Consider the following 27,059-nt stretch of genomic DNA (forward strand, 5'->3'; position numbering starts at 1 on the left):
CAAACAGTCTCCCCGGTGGGCACCGATCAGGTCTGTCTGCCTGAAACTCCTGCAGCACCCGTCGCAAATCTGGGGAAATAGCAGACACAATCACCCCTTCTCTAAGAATACCAGCCGGCTCAGAATCTCCAGGGGAGTCAGGCACAAAACTCCTAGAAAGAGCATCAGCCTTCACATTCTTCGAACCAGGCAGGTACGAGACCACAAAGTTGAAGCGAGAGAAAAACAACGACCAACGAGCCTGTCTAGGATTCAGGCGCTTGGCAGACTCAAGATAAATCAGATTCTTGTGATCAGTCAAGACCACCACACGATGCTTAGCTCCCTCGAGCCAATGTCTCCATTCCTCAAATGCCCACTTCATTGCCAACAACTCCCGATTACCAACATCATAATTCCGCTCGGCAGGCGAAAACTTTCTTGAAAAGAAAGCACATGGCCTCATCACAGAGCCATCAGAGCTTCTCTGCGACAAAACAGCTCCTGCTCCAATCTCCGAAGCATCCACCTCGACCTGGAAGGGAAGAGAGACATCTGGCTGACACAAAACTGGAGCAGAAGAAAACCGGCGCTTCAGCTCCTGAAAGGCCTCCACAGCTGCAGGAGACCAATTAGCCACATCAGAACCCTTCTTGGTCAAATCCGTCAAAGGTTTAACAACACCAGAAAAATTGGCGATGAAGCGACGGTAATAATTAGCAAAACCCAAGAACTTCTGAAGACTCTTAACAGATGTAGGCTGAGTCCAGTCATGAATAGCCTTGACCTTATCTGGGTCCATCTCAATAGCAGAAGGAGAAAAAAATGAAACCCAAAAAAGATACCTTCTGGACTCCAAAAAGACATTTTGAGCCCTTCACAAATAAGGCATTAGCCCGCAGGACCTGAAATACCATCCTAACCTGCTTAACATGAGACTCCCAATCATCAGAAAAAACCAAAATATCATCCAGATACACAATCATGAACTTATCCAGATATTCACGGAAGATGTCATGCATAAATGATTGAAACACAGAAGGAGCATTAGAGAGTCCAAAAGGCATCACCAAGTACTCGAAATGGCCTTCGGGCGTATTAAATGCTGTTTTCCATTCATCGCCCTGCTTGATACGCACAAGGTTATACGCACCACGAAGATCTATCTTGGTGAACCAACTAGAACCCCTAATCCGGGCAAACAAATCAGACAACAAAGGCAAAGGATACTGAAATTTGACTGTGATTTTATTTAGAAGGCGATAATCAATACAAGGTCTCAGCGAACCATCCTTCTTAGCCACAAAAAAGAACCCCGCACCAAGAGGAGAAGAGGACGGGCGAATAAGTCCCTTCTCAAGAGACTCCTTTATATAACTCCGCATAGCAGCATGTTCAGGCACAGACAAATTAAAAAGTCATCCCTTAGGGAACTTACTACCAGGAATCAAATTTATAGCACAATCACAATCCCTATGAGGAGGTAGGGAACTGAGTTTGGGCTCATCAAATACATCCTGGTAGTCTGACAAAAACGCAGGGACTTCAGAAGGAGTGGAAGAAGCTATAGACACCAAAGGAGCATCATCATGAATACCCTGGCAACCCCAACTTAACACAGACATTGCTTTCCAATCCAGTACTGGATTATGAGTCTGTAACCATGGCAGACCCAAAACTACGACATCATGCAAATTATGCAACACAAGAAAGCGAATTACCTCCTGATGCACAGGAGTCATGCACATGGTCACCTGAGTCCAGTACTGAGGTTTATTCTTGGCCAATGGTGTAGCATCAATTCCCCTCAGTGGAATAGGGAATTTTAATGGCTCCAAGACAAAACCACAGCGCTTGGCAAATGACAAATCCATTAGACTCAGGGCAGCACCCGAGTCCACAAAAGCCATAACCGGGTAGGAAGACAGGGAACAAATCAAGGTAACAGACAAAATGAACTTAGGCTGTAAAGTACCGATGGTGACAGATTTATCGATCTTTTTTGTGCCTTTAGAGCATGCTGAGATAACATGAGTAGAGTCACCACAGTAAAAACACAACCCATTTTGACGTCTATAATTTTGCCGTTCATTTCTGGTCAGAATTCGATCACATTGCATAGACTCAGGTGTCTGTTCAGAAAACACCGCCAAATGGTGCGCTGGTTTGCGCTCCCGCAAACGCCGATCAATCTGAACGGCCAAAGTCATGGAATCACTCAGACTAACAGGCGTGGGGAACCCCACCATGACATCTTTAATGGCTTCAGAAAGACCTTTTCTGAAATTTGCAGCCAGAGCACACTCATTCCATTGAGTAAGCACCGACCACTTCCGAAATTTCTGACAATACACCTCTACTTCATCTTTACCCTGAGACAGAGCCAACAAGGCCTTTTCTGCCTGGCTCTCAAGATTAGGTTCCTCATAGAGCATTCCAAGCGCCAGAAAAAACGCATCCACATTAAGCAATGCAGGATCTCCTGGCGCCAATGTGAAGGCCCAATCCTGAGGGTCGCCACGCAAGAAGGTAATAACAATTTTAACCTGCTGAGCGGAATCACCAGAGGAACGAGGTTTCAAAGAAAGAAACAACTTACAATTGTTCTTAAAATTCAGAAACTTAGATCTATCTCCAGAAAATAACTCAGGAATACGTATTTTCGGCTCTGACATAGGACTGTGAACAACAAAATCCTGAATACTCTGTACCCTTGCAGCAAGATGATCAACACTAGAAGTCAAACTTTGAATATCCATGTCTGCAGCTGAATTCAAAGCCACACAAAGATTAAGGGGAGGAGAGAAGCTAGACAAGCTAGACACACTGCAGCAGAGGAGGAGAAAAAAAAAAAAAACAACTCCAGGCTTCTCTTTATCCCGCTTCTGCAATGCATTAACACTTGGCCTGCTGTACTGTTATGATCCCAGTGGCAGAGGATCCGAAAACCAGACCAGCTAAGTACTAAACAATAGACAAGCTCTGGGAGGTGGTAACTGGACTGACCGCATACCTGATCCTAACCACACACAACTATAGGTAGCCGTGGAACGTTCCTAAAATCCTAGACGTCTCGTCACGGCCTGAGAAACTGACTACTCCTAGAGAGAAAGCAAGACCTCCCTTGCCTCAGGGAAATGACCCCAAAGATATAGAAAGCCCCCCACAGATAATAACGGTGAGTTAAGGGGAAAGTACAAACACAGAGATGAATCAGATTTAGCAAAGGAGGCCCGCTAATACTAGATAGCAGAAAATAGAAAGGGATCTATGCGGTCAGTAAAAAACCCTCTAAAAATCCACTCAGACAATGCGCAAGTCCCTCACACCAACTAACGGTGTGAGGGGAGCAAGTCTGAACCCCAGAGCTACCAGCAAGCAGAAAATCACATGTTAGCGAGCTGGATTAAACTCATAATACACAGAACACATATTGATAACTGATGAGTAAGAAACTGAAAAGCAAAACTTAGCTTGTCTTGGAAAGACTGAGACCAAACGTAGTCAGATGAAATCAGAATAGGTCTGAACACATTGACAGCAGGCAACAAGTGAAGTTGCAGCTGAGCTAAATAGAAACAAACAAAACCACCAGAGGGAGCCCAAAGACAACACTCACACAGTACCAGTTGTGACCACAAGAGGGAGCCTGCTAACAGAGTTCACAACAGTCTCCCTTTCCTATCAAAGTGTGCTCCATCCTGGGCCACTTCCTGGTGTAATATTTATCTTTTCTGGTATAATGTTCTCCATCCGTGGCCCCTCCTGGTATATCATCCCCCATCCTGGACCCTCTCCAGTAATATTTGCCCCTCTTCCTGGTATTACACTGTTTTGAATTCCGTTCTGGAGCTCACTCCTGTGGTTGCTAATGGTATTTTTGTGAGTTCTGCCCTTGGGCTCCCTCTGGTGGTTTCGAGTGGAACTGCTGCTCCTTTTAGTAGCTGTAGCAGCTGCCTTCACTAATCGCCTTGCTTGGGTTTGTTATTTAAACCTGCTCTGGGCTTTAGTTCATGCCAGCTGTCAATGTTTCAAGATTGGATTTAGTTTTCTCCTTGGATTTTCTCATGGCCTGTTCATCTCAGCAAAAGATAAGTTCTTGCTAGTTCTTGTTAGTCCATTTGCTTTGGACCTTATTTCTCTGCTTTTGTTAGGAGGGTTAGCAGGGTAATTTCTGAGGTTCATTGTTCGGTATTGGCTGGTCATCCTGGGATTTTTGGTACCAGAGATTTGGTGGCTAGGTCCTTTTGGTGGCCTTCCTTGTCGCGGGATGTGCTTTCGTTTGTGCAGCCCTGTGGGACTTGTGCTCGGGCTAAGCCTTGCTGTTCCCGTGCTAGTGGATTGCTTTTGCCTTTGCCTATTCCTGAGAGGCCCTGGACGCATATTTCCATGGATTTTATTTCTGATCTTCCTGTTTCTCAGAAGATGTCTGTCATCTGGGTGGTTTGTGACCGGTTTTCTAAGATGGTCCATTTGGTACCTTTGCCTAAGTTGCCTTCCTCCTCTGATTTGGTTCCATTATTTTTTCAGCATGTGGTTCGTTTGCATGGCATTCCGGAGAATATTGTGTCTGACAGAGGTTCCCAGTTTGTTTCTAGGTTTTGGCGGTCCTTTTGTGCTAGAATGGGCATTGATTTGTCTTTTTCTTCAGCATTCCATCCTCAGACAAATGGCCAAACGGAGCGAACCAATCAGACCTTGGAAACCTATTTGAGATGCTTCGTGTCTGCTGATCAGGATGATTGGGTGACCTTTCTGCCGTTGGCCGAGTTTGCCCTTAATAATCGGGCTAGTTAGGCTACCTTGGTTTCGCCTTTCTTTTGTAACTTTGGTTTTCATCCTCGTTTTTCTTCGGGGCAGCTTGAGCCTTCTGACTGTCCTGGTGTGGATTCTGTGGTGGACAGGTTGCAGCAAATTTGGACTCATGTGGTGGACAATTTGACGTTGTCTCAGGAAAAGGCTCAACGTTTTGCTAACCGTCGTCGGTGTGTTGGTCCCCGGCTTCGTGTTGGGGATTTGGTCTGGTTGTCTTCTCGTCATGTTCCTATGAAGGTTTCTTCCCCTAAGTTCAAGCCTCGCTTTATTGGGCCTTATAAGATTTCTGAAATTATCAATCCGGTGTCTTTTCGTTTGGCCCTTCCAGCTTCTTTTTCCATTCATAATGTGTTCCATAGATCCTTGTTGCGGAGATATGTGGTACCTATGGTTCCTTCCGTTGATCCTCCTGCTCCGGTATTGGTTAAGGGGGAATTGGAATATGTGGTGGAGAAGATTTTGGATTCTCGTTTTTCGAGGCGGAAGCTTCAGTATCTGGTCAAGTGGAAGGGTTATGGCCAGGAGGAAAATTCTTGGGTTGTTGCCTCCGATGTTCATGCTGCCGATTTGGTTCGTGCTTTCCCTTTGGCTCATCCTGATCGACCTGGGAGCTCTGGTGAGGGTTCGGTGACCCCTCCTCAAGGGGGGGGTACTGTTGTGAATTCCGTTCTGGAGCTCCCTCCTGTGGTTGCTAATGGTATTTTTGTGAGTTCTGCCCTTGGGCTCCCTCTGGTGGTTTCGATTGGAACTGCTGCTCCCTTTAGTAGCTGTAGCAGCTGCCTTCACTAATCGCCTTGCTTGGGTTTGTTATTTAAACCTGCTCTGGGCTTTAGTTCATGCCAGCTGTCAATGTTTCAAGATTGGATTTAGTTTTCTCCTTGGATTTTCTCATGGCCTGTTCATCTCAGCAAAAGATAAGTTATTGCTAGTTCTTGTTAGTCCATTTGCTTTGGACCTTATTTCTCTGCTTTTGTTAGGTCTCTTTTGTCCAGCTCGTCAGTATGATTTTTTCAGGCTAGCTGGAAGCTCTGGGGAAGCAGATTTGCCCCTCCACACCGTGAGTCGGTGTGGAGATCATTTTTGTGAACTCTGCGTGGATTTTTAGTTTTGCATTCTGACCGCACAGTATCCTTTCCTATTTCTGTCTATTTAGATTAGAATTTGGCCTCCTTTGCTAAAATCTGTTTTCATCTCTGTGTATGTTATTTTCCCCTCCACTCACAGTCAATATATGTGGGGGGCTATCTTTCCTTTTGGGAATTTCTCTGAGGCAAGATAGTTTTCTATTTCCATCTTTAGGGGTAGTTAGTTCTTAGGCCGTGACGAGGCGTCTAGGGAGAGACAGGAACGTCCCACGGCTATTTCTAGTGTTGGCGTTAGGAGTAGAGTTTGCGGTCAGAAAAGTTACCACCTCCTCAGAGCTTGTCCATGTGTCCTTTTAACCACCAGGTCATTTCGGTGTTGTTCCCTAACCACCAGGTCATAACAGTACAGCTGGCCCGCAATGTGTTAAATGCATCTCAAAAGAGGGAAAAGAAAGTTCTGAGTCATTTTTTTTTCCTTTGTAGCTTGTTTTGTCTTTTTTTTCCCCTTAATCTCTGGGTGGTTCAGGATTCTGGTGCTGATATGGAGGTTCAGGGTCTGTCCTTGCGTGTGGATCAACTCGCTGCAAGGGTACAGAGTATCCAAGATTATGTTGTCCAGACTCCAGTTTTAGAGCCTAGAATTCCTATTCCTGATTTGTTTTCTGGGGATAGATCTAAATTTTTGAACTTTAAAAATAATTGCAGATTGTTTTTTGCTCTGAGACCCTGTTCCTCTGGTGACCCCATTCAGCAGGTGAAGATTGTTATTTCTTTACTGCGTGGGGACCCGCAGGACTGGGCATTCTCCCTTGAGCCAGGAAATCCTGCATTGCTCAATATTGACGCATTTTTTCAAGCGCTCGGATTGCTGTATGACGAGCCTAATTCTGTGGATCAGGCAGAAAAAACTTTGCTGGATCTGTGTCAGGGTCAGGAAGCAGCAGAAGTGTACTGCCAGAAATTTAGAAAGTGGTCTGTGCTCACAAAATGGAATGAGTATGCCCTGGCAGCGATTTTCAGAAAGGGTCTTTCTGAAGCCCTTAAAAATGTTCTGGTGGGGTTTCCCACGCCTGCTGGTCTGAATGAATCAATGTCTTTTGCCATTCAGATTGATCGGCGCGAGCGCAAGGTGGTGCACCATATGGCAGTGTCCTCTGAGCGGAGTCCTGAGCCTATGCAATGTGATGGGATTTTGACTAGAGCAGAATGGCAGAAATTCAGACGTCAGAATAGGCTGTGCTTTTACTGTGGTGACTCTACTCATGCTATTTCTGATTGTCCGAAGCGTACTAAGAGGGTCCCTCGGTCTGTTACCATTAGTACTGTACAGCCTAAATTTCTCTTGTCTATTACCCTGATTTGCTCATTGTCGTCCTTTTCTGTTATGGCATTTGTGGATTCTGGCGCTGCCCTGAACTTAATGGACTTAGAATTTGCCAAACACTGTGGTTTTTCCTTGGAGCCTTTGCAGAGCCCTATTCCCTTGAGGGGGATTGATGCTACGCCATTGGCCAAGAATAAGCCTTAGTACTGGACACAGTTAACCATGTACATGGCTCCAGCACATCAGGAAAATATTCGCTTTTTGGTGTTGCATAATTTGCATGATGTTGTTGTGCTGGGTTTTCCATGATTACAGGTACATAATCCAGTGCTGGATTGGAAATCTATGTCTGTAACTAGTTGGGGTTGTCAAGGGATACATAGTGATATTCCTTTGATGTCAATTTCCTCGTCCCCTTCTTCTGAAGTTCCTGAGTTTTTGTCGGATTTCCAGGATATATTTGATGAGCCCAAGTCCAGTTCCCTGCCTCCTCATAGGGACTGTGATTGTGCCATTAATTTGATTCCTGGCTGTAAGTTCCCTAAGGGCCGACTTTTCAATCTGTCTGTGCCAGAGCATGCCGCTATGCGGAGTTATGTAAAGGAGTCCTTGGAGAAGGGGCATATTCGCCCGTCTTCGTCACTGTTGGGAGCGGGATTCTTTTTTGTTGCCAAGAAGGACGGCTCCTTGAGACCCTGTATAGATTATCGCCTTCTCAATAAGATCACGGTCAAATTCCAGTACCCTTTACCTTTACTTTCTGATTTGTTTGCTCGGATTAAGGGTGGTAGTTGGTTTACTAAGATCGACCTTCGAGGGGCGTATAATCTTGTGCGTATTAAACAAGGTGATGAATGGAAAACAGCATTTAATACGCCCGAAGGCCATTTTGAATACCTTGTAATGCCATTCGGGCTCTCTAATGCTCCATCAGTATTTCAGTCCTTTATGCATGATATCTTCCGGAATTATCTGGATAAATTCATGATTGTATATTTGGATGATATTTTGTTTTTTTCCGATGATTGGGAGTCTCATGTGAAGCAGGTTAGGATGGTATTTCAGGTCCTTCGTGCTAATGCGTTGTTTGTGAAGCGGTCTAAGTGCCTCTTTGGAGTTCAGAAGGTTTCTTTTTTGGGTTTCATTTTTTCTCCCTCGGCTATCGAAATGGACCCTGTTAAAGTCCAGGCCATTCATGATTGGACTCAACCCACATCTGTAAAGAGCCTTCAGAAATTTTTGGGCTTTGCTAATTTTTATCGCCGCTTTATTGCTAATTTTTCTAGTGTGGTGAAGCCTCTGACCGATTTGACGAAGAAAGGCGCTGATGTGATGAATTGGTCCTCTGCGGCTGTTGAGGCCTTTCAGGAGCTTAAACGTCGTTTTACTTCTGCCCCTGTGTTGCATCAGCCAGACGTTTCTCTCCCTTTTCAGGTTGAGGTTGACGCTTCTGAGATTGGGGCAGGGGCCGTTTTGTCTCAGAGAAGTTCTGATGGCTCTGTGATGAAACCGTGTGCTTTCTTCTCAAGAAAGTTTTCGCCTGCTGAGCGTAATTATGATGTCGGCAATCAGGAGTTGTTGGCTATGAAGTGGGCATTTGAGGAGTGGCGACATTGGCTTGAGGGAGCCAAGCATCGCGTGGTGGTCTTGACTGATCATAAGCATCTGATTTACCTCGAGTCTGCTAAGCGGTTGAATCCTAGACAAGCTCGGTGGTCTCTGTTTTTCTCCCGTTTTGATTTTGTGGTCTCGTATATTCCGGGATCTAAGAATGTGAAGGCTGATGCCCTTTCTAGGAGTTTTTTGCCTGATTCTCCGGGAGTTCTTGAGCCGGCTGGGATTCTCAAGGAGGGGGTGATTCTTTCTCCCCTGATTTGCGGCGGGTACTTCAGGAGTTTCAGGCTGATAAACCTGACCGCTGTCCAGTGGGGAAACTGTTTGTTCCTGATAGATGGACTAGCAGGGTAATTTCTGAGGTTCATTGTTCGGTATTGGCTGGTCATCCTGGGATTTTTGGTACCAGAGATTTGGTGGCTAGGTCCTTTTGGTGGCCTTCCTTGTTGCGGGATGTGCGTTCGTTTGTGCAGCCCTGTTGGACTTGTGCTCGGGCTAAGCCTTGCTGTTCCCGTGCTAGTGGGTTGCTTTTGCCTTTGCCTATTCCTGAGAGGCCCTGGACGCATATTTCCATGGATTTTATTTCTGATCTTCCTGTTTCTCAGAAGATGTCTGTCATCTGGGTGGTTTGTGACCGGTTTTCTAAGATGGTCCATTTGGTACCTTTGCCTAAGTTGCCTTCCTCCTCTGATTTGGTTCCATTATTTTTTCAGCATGTGGTTCGTTTGCATGGCATTCCGGAGAATATTGTGTCTGACAGAGGTTCCCAGTTTGTTTCTAGGTTTTGGCGGTCCTTTTGTGCTAGAATGGGCATTGATTTGTCTTTTTCTTCAGCATTCCATCCTCATACAAATGGCCAAACGGAGCGAAACAATCAGACCTTGGAAACCTATTTGAGATGCTTTGTGTCTGCTGATCAGGATGATTGGGTGACCTTTCTGCCGTTGGCCGAGTTTGCCCTTAATAATCGGGCTAGTTAGGCTACCTTGGTTTCGCCTTTCTTTTGTAACTTTGGTTTTCATCCTCATTTTTCTTCGGGGCAGCTTGAGCCTTCTGACTGTCCTGGTGTGGATTCTGTGGTGGACAGGTTGCAGCAAATTTGGACTCATGTGGTGGACAATTTGACGTTGTCTCAGGAAAAGGCTCAACGTTTTGCTAACCGTCGTCGGTGTGTTGGTCCCCGGCTTCGTGTTGGGGATTTGGTCTGGTTGTCTTCTCGTCATGTTCCTATGAAGGTTTCTTCCCCTAAGCTCAAGCCTCGCTTTATTGGGCCTTATAAGATTTCTGAAATTATCAATCCAGTGTCTTTTCGTTTGGCCCTTCCAGCTTCTTTTTCCATTCATAATGTGTTCCATAGATCCTTGTTGCGGAGATATGTGGTACCTATGGTTCCTTCCGTTGATCCTCCTGCTCCGGTATTGGTTGAGGGGGAATTGGAATATGTGGTGGAGAAGATTTTGGATTCTCGTTTTTCGAGGCGGAAGCTTCAGTATCTGGTCAAGTGGAAGGGTTATGGCCAGGAGGAAAATTCTTGGGTTGTTGCCTCCGATGTTCATGCTGCCGATTTGGTTCGTGCTTTCCATTTGGCTCATCCTGATCGACCTGGGAGCTCTGGTGAGGGTTCGGTGACCCCTCCTCAAGGGGGGGGGGTACTGTTGTGAATTCCGTTCTGGAGCTCCCTCCTGTGGTTGCTAATGGTATTTTTGTGAGTTCTGCCCTTGGGCTCCCTCTGGTGGTTTCGAGTGGAACTGATGCTCCCTTTAGTAGCTGTAGCAGCTGCCTTCACTAATCGCCTTGCTTGGGTTTGTTATTTAAACCTGCTCTGGGCTTTAGTTCATGCCAGCTGTCAATGTTTCAAGATTGGATTTAGTTTTCTCCTTGGATTTTCTCATGGCCTGTTCATCTCAGCAAAAGATAAGTTCTTGCTAGTTCTTGTTAGTCCATTTGCTTTGGACCTTATTTCTCTGCTTTTGTTAGGTCTCTTTTGTCCAGCTCGTCAGTATGATATTTTCAGGCTAGCTGGAAGCTCTGGGGAAGCAGATTTGCCCCTCCACACCATGAGTCGGTGTGGAGATCATTTTTGTGAACTCTGCGTGGATTTTTAGTTTTGCATTCTGACCGCACAGTATCCTTTCCTATTTCTGTCTATTTAGATTAGAATTTGGCCTCCTTTGCTAAAATCTGTTTTCATCTCTGTGTATGTTATTTTCCCCTCCACTCACAGTCAATAGGGCTATCTTTCCTTTTGGGAATTTCTCTGAGGCAAGATAGTTTTCTATTTCCATCTTTAGGGGTAGTTAGTTCTTAGGCCGTGACGAGGCGTCTAGGGAGAGACAGGAACGTCCCACGGCTATTTCTAGTGTTGGCGTTAGGAGTAGGGTTTGCGGTCAGAAAAGTTACCACCTCCTCAGAGCTTGTCCATGTGTCCTTTTAACCACCAGGTCATTTCAGTGTTGTTCCCTAACCACCAGGTCATAACATTACACTCCCTATCCTGGATCATTTCCAGTAATATATTTCCCCCATTCTGGTATAATACCCCCTATCCTGGACCCCTTTCAGTTTTATATGTCACCAATCCTGGCATAATATCCCCATCTACTAATATATGTGACCCATCCTGGCATAACGCCTTTCATCCTGGGCCCCTTCTAATAATATATGTCATCCATCCTGATATAATGCCTCCCTTTTCAGGAATAATGTTCTTCAACCTGTACTCCTGTCTGGTATAACATCACCTATCCTGGGTCCCTTCAAGTAATATATGTACCAATCCTGGTAAAATGTCGACCATCCTGGGACACTTCCAGTAATATATGGACCTCATCCTAGTATAATGACCACCTTGCAGTAATATGTGTCCCCATCTTGGTATAATGCCCTTTATCCTGGCACTCTTCCAGTAATATACAGTATGTATCTCATCCTGGTAAAATGTCGACCATCCTTGGCCCCTTCCAGTAATATGTGTCCCAAATCCTCGTATAATATCCCCCATCCTGGCACCCTTCCAGTAATAATGTTCACCATCCTGGTATAATCCACCATTCTTGTACCGTTCCAGTAATATGTGTCACCCATCCTGGTATAATGCCTGCATCCTGGCACTCTTCCAGTAATATATGTATCTCATCCTAGTATAATGACCACCATCCTTGGCCCCTTCCAGGAATATGTGTCCCCCATCTTGGTATAATGCCCTCCATCCTGGCACTCTTCCAGTAATATATGTATCTCATCCTAGTATAATGACCACCATCCTTGGCCCCTTCCAGTAATAATGTTCACCATCCTGGTATAATCCACCATTCCTGTCCCCTTCCAGTAATATGTGATCCCCAGCACGGTATAGTGTTCTCTTCTTCAACAAATATAAAAGCAAATAAACACTTCTACTCACCTTTTCCAGCTCCCAGCACGTGTGGCATCTTTTTCTATGGCCGGCTCCTGATTTCAGAGTACGGGCGACAGGCAGCGTCGCAAGTGACTTTCATGCCACCCTTGATTGACCAGCAGTGTGTATTGCAGTGCAAGAACATGACGGCCCTCTGCGTCTTAATACATTTTAGCTGAATGTGTCTTCAGATGCACCATCCAGCTGAAATAGATGCTGGTGTTGGTGGGCCCCTCGTATTTATATCCACAGAACAACCGTGTTCCTCTCAGGATTGGTTTACCATTAGGCTCAGTCTGTTCTTATAGGCAGTGTGGTAGAAGACCTTGCTCTCCCACTACAGGATGTTTATTATATATAACCAGTGGTGTACATAGAATAGAAATCATGGAGCCCCATAGCAGAAGTCCAAATTGCCACAGCCCACCCCCTCCCCCCAAAAAATTAATAATATTCAGTGGGATCATAGAGGCACATATCTCACAACTTTGCAACCCGTATGAAGTAATTTTGCCCCTACTGAAGCCCCTCAGTGTTCCCACACACTAGAACACCCCTTCCATGGCCCCCATACAGTATGATGCCAACAAATCTACCCCCTAAACACAGTAAGATATACTCAAAGGGAATTCTTCCACAGTACCCTCTTCATGCACAGTATGATGACCCCACAGTACCAGCCCCCTTCCGCAATGCCCCCAGACACAGTATGATAACCTTGACACAGCCCTCCATACAGTACGTTGGTCCCCACAACACTCACATTGTATAATGGCTCATGCACTTTACAATGGCCCACACTATCACTCCACACTGTATAATGTCCCCCACTAGCCCTCCAAACAGTATAAAGGCAAACCCACACAGCCCTACACACAGTATAACTGCCCCTCACACAGCACTACACACAATATAACTGTCCCCCACACAACACTCCAAATAGTATAACTGGCCCACACAGTCCTGCAAATAATATAATGGACCCCAAGAGGTCCTCCAAGTAGCATGATGGCCCACCAAGTAGCCCTCTAATTATTATGATTGTTTCCTAAGTGGCCCTTCAAATATTGATGGCCTCCACAATATACTCATTAATTTATAAAAGAAAAATACTCACCTATTCTTGTTCCCCCACTGTTCAGGTCTCTGCAGCATGTGGTCTGATCTTTGGTGCTGGTCAGCACAACAGGTGCAACATAGTGACTTCATCCTGCCTGCTGCGCTGAGACGTCAGACGCACAGAGAGAATGATGGAGGAGGGAGTGTCAGCTAACGGCTCCTCTGCCATCATTGCTTTCAAATGTATCGGCATTGAGGAATGAGGGTGTGCAGTGGTGGCACTAGCACCAGGCCTTACCGCGGCTGCGTGGTCTGCTTCTATTACCGGTACACCACTGAATATAACTATGTATTACATTCTTACTGGTTTATAGTCATGTTTTCAGGTTTGCCTGAGATAGTAAGAATTGTGTATAAATGTAGTATAACCAGAGAAATCTTCAGAATGTTCTGAATGTTCTGTGGAATGTTCTGTGGTTGTGGACGGTAGTTCTTTTTAATTTTTTACACTTACATTATCGTGTCCAGATCTGGCAGCGAGGAGACCCAGGTTGGAAATCTGTCTTGTCTATAAAATAAAGCTCCAGTTACAATGATTGATTCACAAATTTCAATAATTGAGTTTGTGACAAAAGTTTTGAGACTGACACAAATTTTGGTTCTCACAAAGTTTTCTTCTTCAGTGTTTTTAAATATTTTAGTCAGAGGACTTAATATTTATAGTGTTGTTGACCCTTATTTTTCAAGACTGCCCTTAACCCTTGCAACTGGATATCAGTTTCTCGGCCAAATGCTGTAGAATGGCAACCATTTTTTTTCCTAAAAAACTTGATGTATTTGTTAATAAGAGTTTAAAAACATGTGGCATGCTATTAATTGTATTTCAGTAATGATAGAAACATCCAACTAATAGATCTTAATCTCTGAAGCACCAAACTGTGTGAAACTGTGTGAAACCAAACTTTATGTCAGTCTCAAAAATTTGGGCCACAACTTTATATCATCTATAAGAAGTATCACCAGAATTATTCCTGCTGCTCTTTATATACAAGACTCATATCGGAAGAACAGAGGAATATGGGAGATTCTAGATAAATACCTGAATGCTGGCACGGCATTTATGACATTATGCCTGAATCTGTTGAAGAAACAGAGGAGACATTTATGTCACATTATATTATTTATACTACTGGTATAATATTAATAGCGATATAATATTATATAGCTATACACGTCTTATACACATATAGAAATCTATACACAATGTATTAATTATATATAATATTATAAAGTAGAGCTATAATGCTGAGCACGTGTAATATATAGAGTGAATCTATAATGTCAGGCACAAGTAATATATAGAGTGGATATATAATGCCAGGCACATGTAATATATAGAGTGGATCTATAATGCCAGGCACAAGTAATATATAGAGTGGATATATAATGCCAGACACATGTAATACTCTCTATATATTTTGCCAAAGTCACTGGCAATGTACTGGAGGGGAGATATGTATCACTGTGGTTATTAACTTCAGTGATATGAACCTAGGAAAACGCTCCAGCAGACTAAGTGCTGAGAGGGGTTAATTGGCCATGTTTAGAGCTAGGTTGAGTTAATATCTGTAGAGTGGGTGGGGTTCAGAGGATAAATACTCAGCCTTCTGGCTCATTCAGTGTTGGATGGTCCTGGAGATGCAAGCTCCACTGCTGTGTTTTCATGCTAAGGAAAGCTAAACTTTTGCTGTCTGTTCCTGAGCAGGCGGATCCCCGCCGCAACATGGACTGTGCCATACGTTATGTTTTGGTTTTCTTGTTAGGACAGAAACGTCGTCTTTGTTTTGCTAACACTGCACTGGTTTATGCAGTATCTTTAATAAACCAGTGGAAGATTTAAAGAGCCAGTGTTCCTGTGTCTACCTCTATGTGCAGCAAAGGGAGCTGATGTACCACAATTAGTGTTGAGCGATACTTTCCGATATCGGAAAGTATCGGTATCGGAAAGTATCGGCCGATACCGTCAAAATATCGGATCTAATCCGATACCGATACCCGATCCCAATGCAAGTCAATGGGACGAAAATATCGGAATTAAAATAAACCCTTTATAAACTTGTAGGTTCATTCTACATGAAGGAAAACAACTAAGAATAATGTAGGATGTATTGGGGGACGTGGCGGAGACATTAAAGGCACAGAGGTTTAGCCCAATGTAATAGAATAGCAGGTTTTTTTTTTTTTTTATGACGTTGGGCGGTAGAAAGATTTTGACTATGTTAATTTTTTTTTATTTTGTCAGATATTGATGTTTCACTACTTCCACGCCCTTCACCTTCTTTTTTACTTCTCCCACACTTTCTTCTTCGTTATCCTCATCATCAGCTTCTTTGACATCAACTTCTTCACCTTATTCATCTTCTTCTTCATCTTCTACCTATTATTTTTTTTCTTACATTGTTCATATTCTTTTTATTTTACTATTATCTTCATCATATTCTACTTCTTCATCATATTCTTATTTGTGACAGGCATTCCCGTAGTTGTTATCTATAAAAGTTTGAAGATTACACCTTCCGTTCTGCCTGTCACAAAACAGTTACATTTGTCCGCGTTCAGTTTGGCCTGCAGCATCAGGCTTTATCCAGGGGCACCACGAGGAGGAACGGACTCACCCCCATACACTGCTTAGTCTTCTTCTGCTTATAATTTAGATAATATCTTTTGCTCTGATATTTAGTGTTATGCTTAATGTTCTTCTGCTCTTTGTTCTGCAGCCTCTTGTTCTTCTGCTTCTCGGTCTTCCAGGTCGTCGTCGTCTCCAGGGTCGTCGTCTCCGGGGTCGTCGTCATCGGGGTGGTCTTCAGGGTCGTCGTCTCCGGGGTCGTCGTCATCGGGGTGGTCTTCGGGGTCATCGTCTCCAGGGTCGTCGTCATCACGGTGGTTGTCGTCTCTGGTGTCGTCGTCATCTTAGGGGTGGTCTTCCGGGTCATCGTGTTTAGTCTCTTGAACTTGGAAATGTAGCAGAAGGTACAAGAAGGCTGAGAAAATGCCGAGAACCAGCTGATGGAACTGGAACTCGGATGGCTACCCGAAGGTCCAAGAGCCAATGGAACTACCGAGGACCAGCTGACGTTACTGGAACCCGGTTACTAAGCAGGAGGTACCCGTGCCTGAAAGCACTACCAAGGACCACCTGACGTTGGTGGAACTCGGATACCCAGAGGGAGGCACCTAAGCCAAAGGCTCTGCCCGGAACCAGCTGAGGGTACTGGAACCAGGATGGGGAGCAGAAGGTACAAGATCAAAAGACACTGCCGAGAACCAGCTGACGGTGCTGGAACCCGGATGGGTAGCCGAAGGTCCAAGAGCCAATGGAACTACCGAAGACCAGCTGACGTTACTGGAACCCAGTTACTAAGCAGGAGGTACCCGTGCCTGAAAGCACTACCAAGGACCACCTGACGTTGGTGGAACTCGGATACCCAGAGGGAGGCACCTAAGCCAAAGGCTCTGCCCGGAACCAGCTGACGGTACTGGAACCAGGATGGGGAGCAGAAGGTACAAGAGCAAGTGTCTGCGTGGCTTTTGCAGGACACGATGCCGGCTGCACAGCAGGGGAACAGCTGGCGGTGCTGAACCCCACTGACACATTGGCTGGTGTTTTTCTCTGTGCAGCTAGCAGTACCGGGCCCCAACTGGCGGTGTTAGAGTCCGGGGTCAGCAGGAGGAGGAGATGGAGCAGAGTGTAGGCCGAAGCCTGCACTGGCGGCAGCTTTGGGTCTGTTGTGCCTGCGTGGCTGTTGCAGGACACGTTGCCGGCTGCACAGCAGGGGAACAGCTGGCGGTGATGAACCCCACTGACACATTGGCTGGTGTTTGGCTCTGTGCAGCTAGCAGTACCGGGCCCCAACTGGCGGTGTTGGAGCCCGGGCTCTGCAGGGGGAGCAGAGTGTAGGCCGAAGCCTACTTGAACCAATTTCAAAGGTAACCTTTAACCCCCCCTCAGGGGTTACAAAGTAGAAGAGCCACAGCTTATGCAGCAGTAGTGCTGCACAAGTCAAAGGTTGCTCTTTTAATTTTGCTCCTTGCACACGCTGAATGAAACACGTATAATATTTAGCCCTTTATACAGTCAAACTGTGTTGGAGGCGCGAGTTCCCTTTGTAATGAGACGCAGCACAGATGTCAAGAATCCCACCTTGGTGCTGGGTGCAGCCTCCTGAGCGTTGTTATTTGCTGTACAGGAGTCTGCGCTGTCATGTTATCCCCTGGCCTAGCGCTGTTAGCGCTGCCCATCTTCTGACCTCATTTAATGTCGGCCGCTGCGGTTCGCGATGACCATGAATCCCAGCCCCGCGGTGTCTTAACATTGTTAAAACACTGCGGGGCTGTGATTCATGGCCTGGCGCAGCACATATGTTCGCCTCTCGCACTCGGGTCCTTACACCCGCTGCAGACTGTGCGGCGTCAGCTGATCCCTTATCGCATGCCACGGCCATGAAGCCGCACAGTCTGAAGAAGGCGGAAGGAGATGAGGGACAGGCGAACTGATGCACTGCTCATGCCCATCAATCACACCCTCGCAGTCCCAAGAAATAAGACACCGAGGGGCGTTGTGTGGGTCAGGGCGGCCGCAGAGGCGCAGGCACCCAAACAATGATGCCAGAAGACGGGCAGCGCTACCAAGGGGGTTGCAGCGTGTCATTACAAAGGAAAGTCACACCACCGGGACGGTTAAATGGTCACACAGAGGACACATTTCAGACGTGTTTTCAGTTCCACATGTGCGAGGAGAATACGTTTATGAGCCACCTTGCACACATGCAGCATTACCGCTGTACAAGGTGGCCTTAAAAACGTACAAACGCCTGGGGGAGGGGGGACAGGTTCCCTTCAATTTCAGTTCTTGTGTCTGCGTGGCTTTTGCAGGACACGATGCCGGCTGCACAGCAGGGGAACAGCTGGCGGTGCTGAACCCCACTGACACATTGGCTGGTGTTTTTCTCTGTGCAGCTAGCAGTACTGGGCCCCAACTGGCGGTGTTAGAGCCCGGGGTCAGCAGGAGGAGGAGATGGAGCAGAGTGTAGGCCGAAGCCTGCACTGGCGGCAGCTTTGGGTCTGTTGTGCCTGCGTGGCTGTTGCAGGACACGTTGCCGGCTGCACAGCAGGGGAACAGCTGGCGGTGCTGAACCCCACTGACACATTGGCTGGTGTTTGGCTCTGTGCAGCTAGCAGTACCGGGCCCCAACTGGCGGTGTTGGAGCCCGGGCTCTGCAGGGGGAGCAGAGTGTAGGCCGAAGCCTACTTGAACCAATTTCAAAGGTAACCTTTAACCCCCCCTCAGGGGTTACAAAGTAGAAGAGCCACAGCTTATGCAGCAGTAGTGCTGCACAAGTCAAAGGTTGCTCTTTTAATTTTGCTCCTTGCAAACGCTGAATGAAACACGTTTAACATTTAGCCCTTTATACAGTCAAACTGTGTTGGAGGCGCGAGTTCCCTTTGTAATGAGACGCAGCACAGATGTCAAGAATCCCACCTTGGTGCTGGGTGCAGCCTCCTGAGCGTTGTTATTTGCTGTACAGGAGTCTGCGCTGTCGTGTTATCCCCTGGCCTAGCGCAGTTAGCGCTGCCCATCTTCTGACCTCATTTAATGTCGGCCGCTGCGGTTCGCGATGACCATGAATCCCAGCCCCGCGGTGTCTTAACATTGTTAAAACACTGCGGGGCTGTGTTTCATGGCCTGGCGCAGCACATATGTTCGCCTCTCGCACTCGGGTCCTTACACCCGCTGCAGACTGTGCGGCGTCAGCTGATCCCTTATCGCATGCCACGGCCATGAAGCCGCACAGTCTGAAGAAGGCGGAAGGAGATGAGGGACAGGCGAACTGATGCACTGCTCATGCCCATCAATCACACCCTCGCAGTCCCAAGAAATAAGACACCGAGGGGCGTTGTGTGGGTCAGGGCGGCCGCAGAGGCGCAGGCAGCCAAACAATGATGCCAGAAGACGGGCAGCGCTACCAAGGGGGTTGCAGCGTGTCATTACAAAGGAAAGTCACACCACCGGGACGGTTAAATGGTCACACAGAGGACACATTTCAGACGTGTTTTCAGTTCCACATGTGCGAGGAGAATACGTTTATGAGCCACCTTGCACACATGCAGCATTACCGCTGTACAAGGTGGCCTTAAAAACGTACAAACGCCTGGGGGAGGGGGGACAGGTTCCCTTCAATTTCAGTTCTTGTGTCTGCGTGGCTTTTGCAGGACACGATGCCGGCTGCACAGCAGGGGAACAGCTGGCGGTGCTGAACCCCACTGACACATTGGCTGGTGTTTTTCTCTGTGCAGCTAGCAGTACCGGGCCCCAACTGGCGGTGTTAGAGCCCGGGGTCAGCAGGAGGAGGAGATGGAGCAGAGTGTAGGCCGAAGCCTGCACTGGCGGCAGCTTTGGGTCTGTTGTGCCTGCGTGGCTGTTGCAGGACACGTTGCCGGCTGCACAGCAGGGGAACAGCTGGCGGTGCTGAACCCCACTGACACATTGGCTGGTGTTTGGCTCTGTGCAGCTAGCAGTACCGGGCCCCAACTGGCGGTGTTGGAGCCCGGGCTCTGCAGGGGGAGCAGAGTGTAGGCCGAAGCCTACTTGAACCAATTTCAAAGGTAACCTTTAACCCCCCCTCAGGGGTTACAAAGTAGAAGAGCCACAGCTTATGCAGCAGTAGTGCTGCACAAGTCAAAGGTTGCTCTTTTAATTTTGCTCCTTGCACACGCTGAATGAAACACGTATAACATTTAGCCCTTTATACAGTCAAACTGTGTTGGAGGCGCGAGTTCCCTTTGTAATGAGACGCAGCACAGATGTCAAGAATCCCACCTTGGTGCTGGGTGCAGCCTCCTGAGCGTTGTTATTTGCTGTACAGGAGTTTGCACTGTCGTGTTATCCCCTGGCCTAGCGCTGTTAGCGCTGCCCATCTTCTGACCTCATTTAATGTCGGCCGCTGCGGTTCGCGATGACCATGAATCCCAGCCCCGCGGTGTCTTAACATTGTTAAAACACTGCGGGGCTGTGATTCATGGCCTGGCGCAGCACATATGTTCGCCTCTCGCACTCGGGTCCTTACACCCGCTGCAGACTGTGCGGCGTCAGCTGATCCCTTATCGCATGCCACGGCCATGAAGCCGCACAGTCTGAAGAAGGCGGAAGGAGATGAGGGACAGGCGAACTAATGCACTGCTCATGCCCATCAATCACACCCTCGCAGTCCCAAGAAATAAGACACCGAGGGGCGTTGTGTGGGTCAGGGCGGCCGCAGAGGCGCAGGCACCCAAACAATGATGCCAGAAGACGGGCAGCACTACCAAGGGGGTTGCAGCGTGTCATTACAAAGGAAAGTCACACCACCGGGACGGTTAAATGGTCACACAGAGGACACATTTCAGACCTGTTTTCAGTTCCACATGTGCAAGGAGAATACGTTTATGAGCCACCTTGCACACATGCAGCATTACCGCTGTACAAGGTGGCCTTAAAAACGTACAAACGCCTGGGGGAGGGGGGACAGGTTCCCTTCAATTTCAGTTCTTGTGTCTGCGTGGCTTTTGCAGGACACGATGCCGGCTGCACAGCAGGGGAACAGCTGGCGGTGCTGAACCCCACTGACACATTGGCTGGTGTTTTTCTCTGTGCAGCTAGCAGTACCGGGCCCCAACTGGCGGTGTTAGAGCCCGGGGTCAGCAGGAGGAGGAGATGGAGCAGAGTGTAGGCCGAAGCCTGCACTGGCGGCAGCTTTGGGTCTGTTGTGCCTGCGTGGCTGTTGCAGGACACGTTGCCGGCTGCACAGCAGGGGAACAGCTGGCGGTGCTGAACCCCACTGACACATTGGCTGGTGTTTGGCTCTGTGCAGCTAGCAGTACCGGGCCCCAACTGGCGGTGTTGGAGCCCGGGCTCTGCAGGGGGAGCAGAGTGTAGGCCGAAGCCTACCTGAACCAATTTCAAAGGTAACCTTTAACCCCCCCTCAGGGGTTACAAAGTAGAAGAGCCACAGCTTATGCAGCAGTAGTGCTGCACAAGTCAAAGGTTGCTCTTTTAATTTTGCTCCTTGCACACGCTGAATGAAACACGTATAACATTTAGCCCTTTATACAGTCAAACTGTGTTGGAGGCGCGAGTTCCCTTTGTAATGAGACGCAGCACAGATGTCAAGAATCCCACCTTGGTGCTGGGTGCAGCCTCCTGAGCGTTGTTATTTGCTGTACAGGAGTCTGCGCTGTCGTGTTATCCCCTGGCCTAGCGCTGTTAGCGCTGCCCATCTTCTGACCTCATTTAATGTCGGCCGCTGCGGTTCGCGATGACCATGAATCCCAGCCCCGTGGTGTCTTAACATTGTTAAAACACTGCGGGGCTGTGATTCATGGCCTGGCGCAGCACATATGTTCGCCTCTCGCACTCGGGTCCTTACACCCGCTGCAGACTATGCGGCGTCAGCTGATCCCTTATCGCATGCCACGGCCATGAAGCCGCACAGTCTGAAGACGGCGGAAGGAGATGAGGGACAGGCGAACTGATGCACTGCTCATGCCCATCAATCACACCCTCGCAGTCCCAAGAAATAAGACACCGAGGGGCGTTGTGTGGGTCAGGGCAGCCGCAGAGGCGCAGGCAGCCAAACAATGATGCCAGAAGACGGGCAGCGCTACCAAGGGGGTTGCAGCGTGTCATTACAAAGGAAAGTCACACCACCGGGACGGTTAAATGGTCACACAGAGGACACATTTCAGACGTGTTTTCAGTTCCACATGTGCGAGGAGAATACGTTTATGAGCCACCTTGCACACATGCAGCATTACCGCTGTACAAGGTGGCCTTAAAAACGTACAAACGCCTGGGGGAGGGGGGACAGGTTCCCTTCAATTTCAGTTCTTGTGTCTGCGTGGCTTTTGCAGGACACGATGCCGGCTGCACAGCAGGGGAACAGCTGGCGGTGCTGAACCCCACTGACACATTGGCTGGTGTTTTTCTCTGTGCAGCTAGCAGTACCGGGCCCCAACTGGTGGTGTTAGAGCCCGGGGTCAGCAGGAGGAGGAGATGGAGCAGAGTGTAGGCCGAAGCCTGCACTGGCGGCAGCTTTGGGTCTGTTGTGCCTGCGTGGCTGTTGCAGGACACGTTGCCGGCTGCACAGCAGGGGAACAGCTGGCGGTGCTGAACCCCACTGACACATTGGCTGGTGTTTGGCTCTGTGCAGCTAGCAGTACCGGGCCCCAACTGGCGGTGTTGGAGCCCGGGCTCTGCAGGGGGAGCAGAGTGTAGGCCGAAGCCTACTTGAACCAATTTCAAAGGTAACCTTTAACCCCCCCTCAGGGGTTACAAAGTAGAAGAGCCACAGCTTATGCAGCAGTAGTGCTGCACAAGTCAAAGGTTGCTCTTTTAATTTTGCTCCTTGCACACGCTGAATGAAACACGTATAACATTTAGCCCTTTATACAGTCAAACTGTGTTGGAGGCGCGAGTTCCCTTTGTAATGAGACGCAGCACAGATGTCAAGAATCCCACCTTGGTGCTGGGTGCAGCCTCCTGAGCGTTGTTATTTGCTGTACAGGAGTCTGCACTGTCGTGTTATCCCCTGGCCTAGCGCTGTTAGCGCTGCCCATCTTCTGACCTCATTTAATGTCGGCCGCTGCGGTTCGCGATGACCATGAATCCCAGCCCCGCGGTGTCTTAACATTGTTAAAACACTGCGGGGCTGTGATTCATGGCCTGGCGCAGCACATATGTTCGCCTCTCGCACTCGGGTCCTTACACCCGCTGCAGACTGTGCGGCGTCAGCTGATCCCTTATCGCATGCCACGGCCATGAAGCCGCACAGTCTGAAGAAGGCGGAAGGAGATGAGGGACAGGCGAACTAATGCACTGCTCATGCCCATCAATCACACCCTCGCAGTCCCAAGAAATAAGACACCGAGGGGCGTTGTGTGGGTCAGGGCGGCCGCAGAGGCGCAGGCAGCCAAACAATGATGCCAGAAGACGGGCAGCGCTACCAAGGGGGTTGCAGCGTGTCATTACAAAGGAAAGTCACACCACCGGGACGGTTAAATGGTCACACAGAGGACACATTTCAGACGTGTTTTCAGTTCCACATGTGCGAGGAGAATACGTTTATGAGCCACCTTGCACACATGCAGCATTACCGCTGTACAAGGTGGCCTTAAAAACGTACAAACGCCTGGGGGAGGGGGGACAGGTTCCCTTCAATTTCAGTTCTTGTGTCTGCGTGGCTTTTGCAGGACACGATGCCGGCTGCACAGCAGGGGAACAGCTGGCGGTGCTGAACCCCACTGACACATTGGCTGGTGTTTTTCTCTGTGCAGCTAGCAGTACCGGGCCCCAACTGGCGGTGTTAGAGCCCGGGGTCAGCAGGAGGAGGAGATGGAGCAGAGTGTAGGCCGAAGCCTGCACTGGCGGCAGCTTTGGGTCTGTTGTGCCTGCGTGGCTGTTGCAGGACACGTTGCCGGCTGCACAGCAGGGGAACAGCTGGCGGTGCTGAACCCCACTGACACATTGGCTGGTGTTTGGCTCTGTGCAGCTAGCAGTACCGGGCCCCAACTGGCGGTGTTGGAGCCCGGGCTCTGCAGGGGGAGCAGAGTGTAGGCCGAAGCCTACTTGAACCAATTTCAAAGGTAACCTTTAACCCCCCCTCAGGGGTTACAAAGTAGAAGAGCCACAGCTTATGCAGCAGTAGTGCTGCACAAGTCAAAGGTTGCTCTTTTAATTTTGCTCCTTGCACACGCTGAATGAAACACGTATAACATTTAGCCCTTTATACAGTCAAACTGTGTTGGAGGCGCGAGTTCCCTTTGTAATGAGACGCAGCACAGATGTCAAGAATCCCACCTTGGTGCTGGGTGCAGCCTCCTGAGCGTTGTTATTTGCTGTACAGGAGTCTGCGCTGTCGTGTTATCCCCTGGCCTAGCGCTGTTAGCGCTGCCCATCTTCTGACCTCATTTAATGTCGGCCGCTGCGGTTCGCGATGACCATGAATCCCAGCCCCGGGGTGTCTTAACATTGTTAAAACACTGCGGGGCTGTGATTCATGGCCTGGCGCAGCACATATGTTCGCCTCTCGCACTCGGGTCCTTACACCCGCTGCAGACTATGCGGCGTCAGCTGATCCCTTATCGCATGCCACGGCCATGAAGCCGCACAGTCTGAAGAAGGCGGAAGGAGATGAGGGACAGGCGAACTGATGCACTGCTCATGCCCATCAATCACACCCTCGCAGTCCCAAGAAATAAGACACCGAGGGGCGTTGTGTGGGTCAGGGCAGCCGCAGAGGCGCAGGCAGCCAAACAATGATGCCAGAAGACGGGCAGCGCTACCAAGGGGGTTGCAGCGTGTCATTACAAAGGAAAATCACACCACCGGGACGGTTAAATGGTCACACAGAGGACACATTTCAGACGTGTTTTCAGTTCCACATGTGCGAGGAGAATACGTTTATGAGCCACCTTGCACACATGCAGCATTACCGCTGTACAAGGTGGCCTTAAAAACGTACAAACGCCTGGGGGAGGGGGGACAGGTTCCCTTCAATTTCAGTTCTTGTGTCTGCGTGGCTTTTGCAGGACACGATGCCGGCTGCACAGCAGGGGAACAGCTGGCGGTGCTGAACCCCACTGACACATTGGCTGGTGTTTTTCTCTGTGCAGCTAGCAGTACCGGGCCCCAACTGGTGGTGTTAGAGCCCGGGGTCAGCAGGAGGAGGAGATGGAGCAGAGTGTAGGCCGAAGCCTGCACTGGCGGCAGCTTTGGGTCTGTTGTGCCTGCGTGGCTGTTGCAGGACACGTTGCCGGCTGCACAGCAGGGGAACAGCTGGCGGTGCTGAACCCCACTGACACATTGGCTGGTGTTTGGCTCTGTGCAGCTAGCAGTACCGGGCCCCAACTGGCGGTGTTGGAGCCCGGGCTCTGCAGGGGGAGCAGAGTGTAGGCCGAAGCCTACTTGAACCAATTTCAAAGGTAACCTTTAACCCCCCCTCAGGGGTTACAAAGTAGAAGAGCCACAGCTTATGCAGCAGTAGTGCTGCACAAGTCAAAGGTTGCTCTTTTAATTTTGCTCCTTGCACACGCTGAATGAAACACGTATAACATTTAGCCCTTTATACAGTCAAACTGTGTTGGAGGCGCGAGTTCCCTTTGTAATGAGACGCAGCACAGATGTCAAGAATCCCACCTTGGTGCTGGGTGCAGCCTCCTGAGCGTTGCTATTTGCTGTACAGGAGTCTGCGCTGTCGTGTTATCCCCTGGCCTAGCGCTGTTAGCGCTGCCCATCTTCTGACCTCATTTAATGTCGGCCGCTGCGGTTCGCGATGACCATGAATCCCAGCCCCGTGGTGTCTTAACATTGTTAAAACACTGCGGGGCTGTGATTCATGGCCTGGCGCAGCACATATGTTCGCCTCTCGCACTCGGGTCCTTACACCCGCTGCAGACTATGCGGCGTCAGCTGATCCCTTATCGCATGCCACGGCCATGAAGCCGCACAGTCTGAAGAAGGCGGAAGGAGATGAGGGACAGGCGAACTGATGCACTGCTCATGCCCATCAATCACACCCTCGCAGTCCCAAGAAATAAGACACCGAGGGGCGTTGTGTGGGTCAGGGCAGCCGCAGAGGCGCAGGCAGCCAAACAATGATGCCAGAAGACGGGCAGCGCTACCAAGGGGGTTGCAGCGTGTCATTACAAAGGAAAGTCACACCACCGGGACGGTTAAATGGTCACACAGAGGACACATTTCAGACGTGTTTTCAGTTCCACATGTGCGAGGAGAATACGTTTATGAGCCACCTTGCACACATGCAGCATTACCGCTGTACAAGGTGGCCTTAAAAACGTACAAACGCCTGGGGGAGGGGGGACAGGTTCCCTTCAATTTCAGTTCTTGTGTCTGCGTGGCTTTTGCAGGACACGATGCCGGCTGCACAGCAGGGGAACAGCTGGCGGTGCTGAACCCCACTGACACATTGGCTGGTGTTTTTCTCTGTGCAGCTAGCAGTACCGGGCCCCAACTGGTGGTGTTAGAGCCCGGGGTCAGCAGGAGGAGGAGATGGAGCAGAGTGTAGGCCGAAGCCTGCACTGGCGGCAGCTTTGGGTCTGTTGTGCCTGCGTGGCTGTTGCAGGACACGTTGCCGGCTGCACAGCAGGGGAACAGCTGGCGGTGCTGAACCCCACTGACACATTGGCTGGTGTTTGGCTCTGTGCAGCTAGCAGTACCGGGCCCCAACTGGCGGTGTTGGAGCCCGGGCTCTGCAGGGGGAGCAGAGTGTAGGCCGAAGCCTACTTGAACCAATTTCAAAGGTAACCTTTAACCCCCCCTCAGGGGTTACAAAGTAGAAGAGCCACAGCTTATGCAGCAGTAGTGCTGCACAAGTCAAAGGTTGCTCTTTTAATTTTGCTCCTTGCACACGCTGAATGAAACACGTATAACATTTAGCCCTTTATACAGTCAAACTGTGTTGGAGGCGCGAGTTCCCTTTGTAATGAGACGCAGCACAGATGTCAAGAATCCCACCTTGGTGCTGGGTGCAGCCTCCTGAGCGTTGTTATTTGCTGTACAGGAGTCTGCACTGTCGTGTTATCCCCTGGCCTAGCGCTGTTAGCGCTGCCCATCTTCTGACCTCATTTAATGTCGGCCGCTGCGGTTCGCGATGACCATGAATCCCAGCCCCGCGGTGTCTTAACATTGTTAAAACACTGCGGGGCTGTGATTCATGGCCTGGCGCAGCACATA

At 48.9% G+C, this 27,059-nt stretch overlaps 1 long non-coding RNA gene across 1 annotated transcript in view; it reads right to left on the bottom strand.

Moving 5' to 3' along the window:
- The window catches only part of LOC143809800 (uncharacterized), a 55,116-nt gene that overhangs the window by 7,769 nt on the left and 20,288 nt on the right, over positions 1-27,059 (bottom strand). The window contains exons 2-3 of the long non-coding RNA XR_013222461.1: positions 14,373-14,411; positions 13,788-13,841 (exon numbers count right to left, since the gene is read on the bottom strand). This is a non-coding gene — a long non-coding RNA (uncharacterized LOC143809800). The remainder of the gene's footprint in view (positions 1-13,787; positions 13,842-14,372; positions 14,412-27,059) is intronic.

This window comes from Ranitomeya variabilis, chromosome 2 (genome assembly GCF_051348905.1).
Source record: "Ranitomeya variabilis isolate aRanVar5 chromosome 2, aRanVar5.hap1, whole genome shotgun sequence".
In the NCBI taxonomy this organism is placed as follows: domain Eukaryota; kingdom Metazoa; phylum Chordata; class Amphibia; order Anura; family Dendrobatidae; genus Ranitomeya; species Ranitomeya variabilis.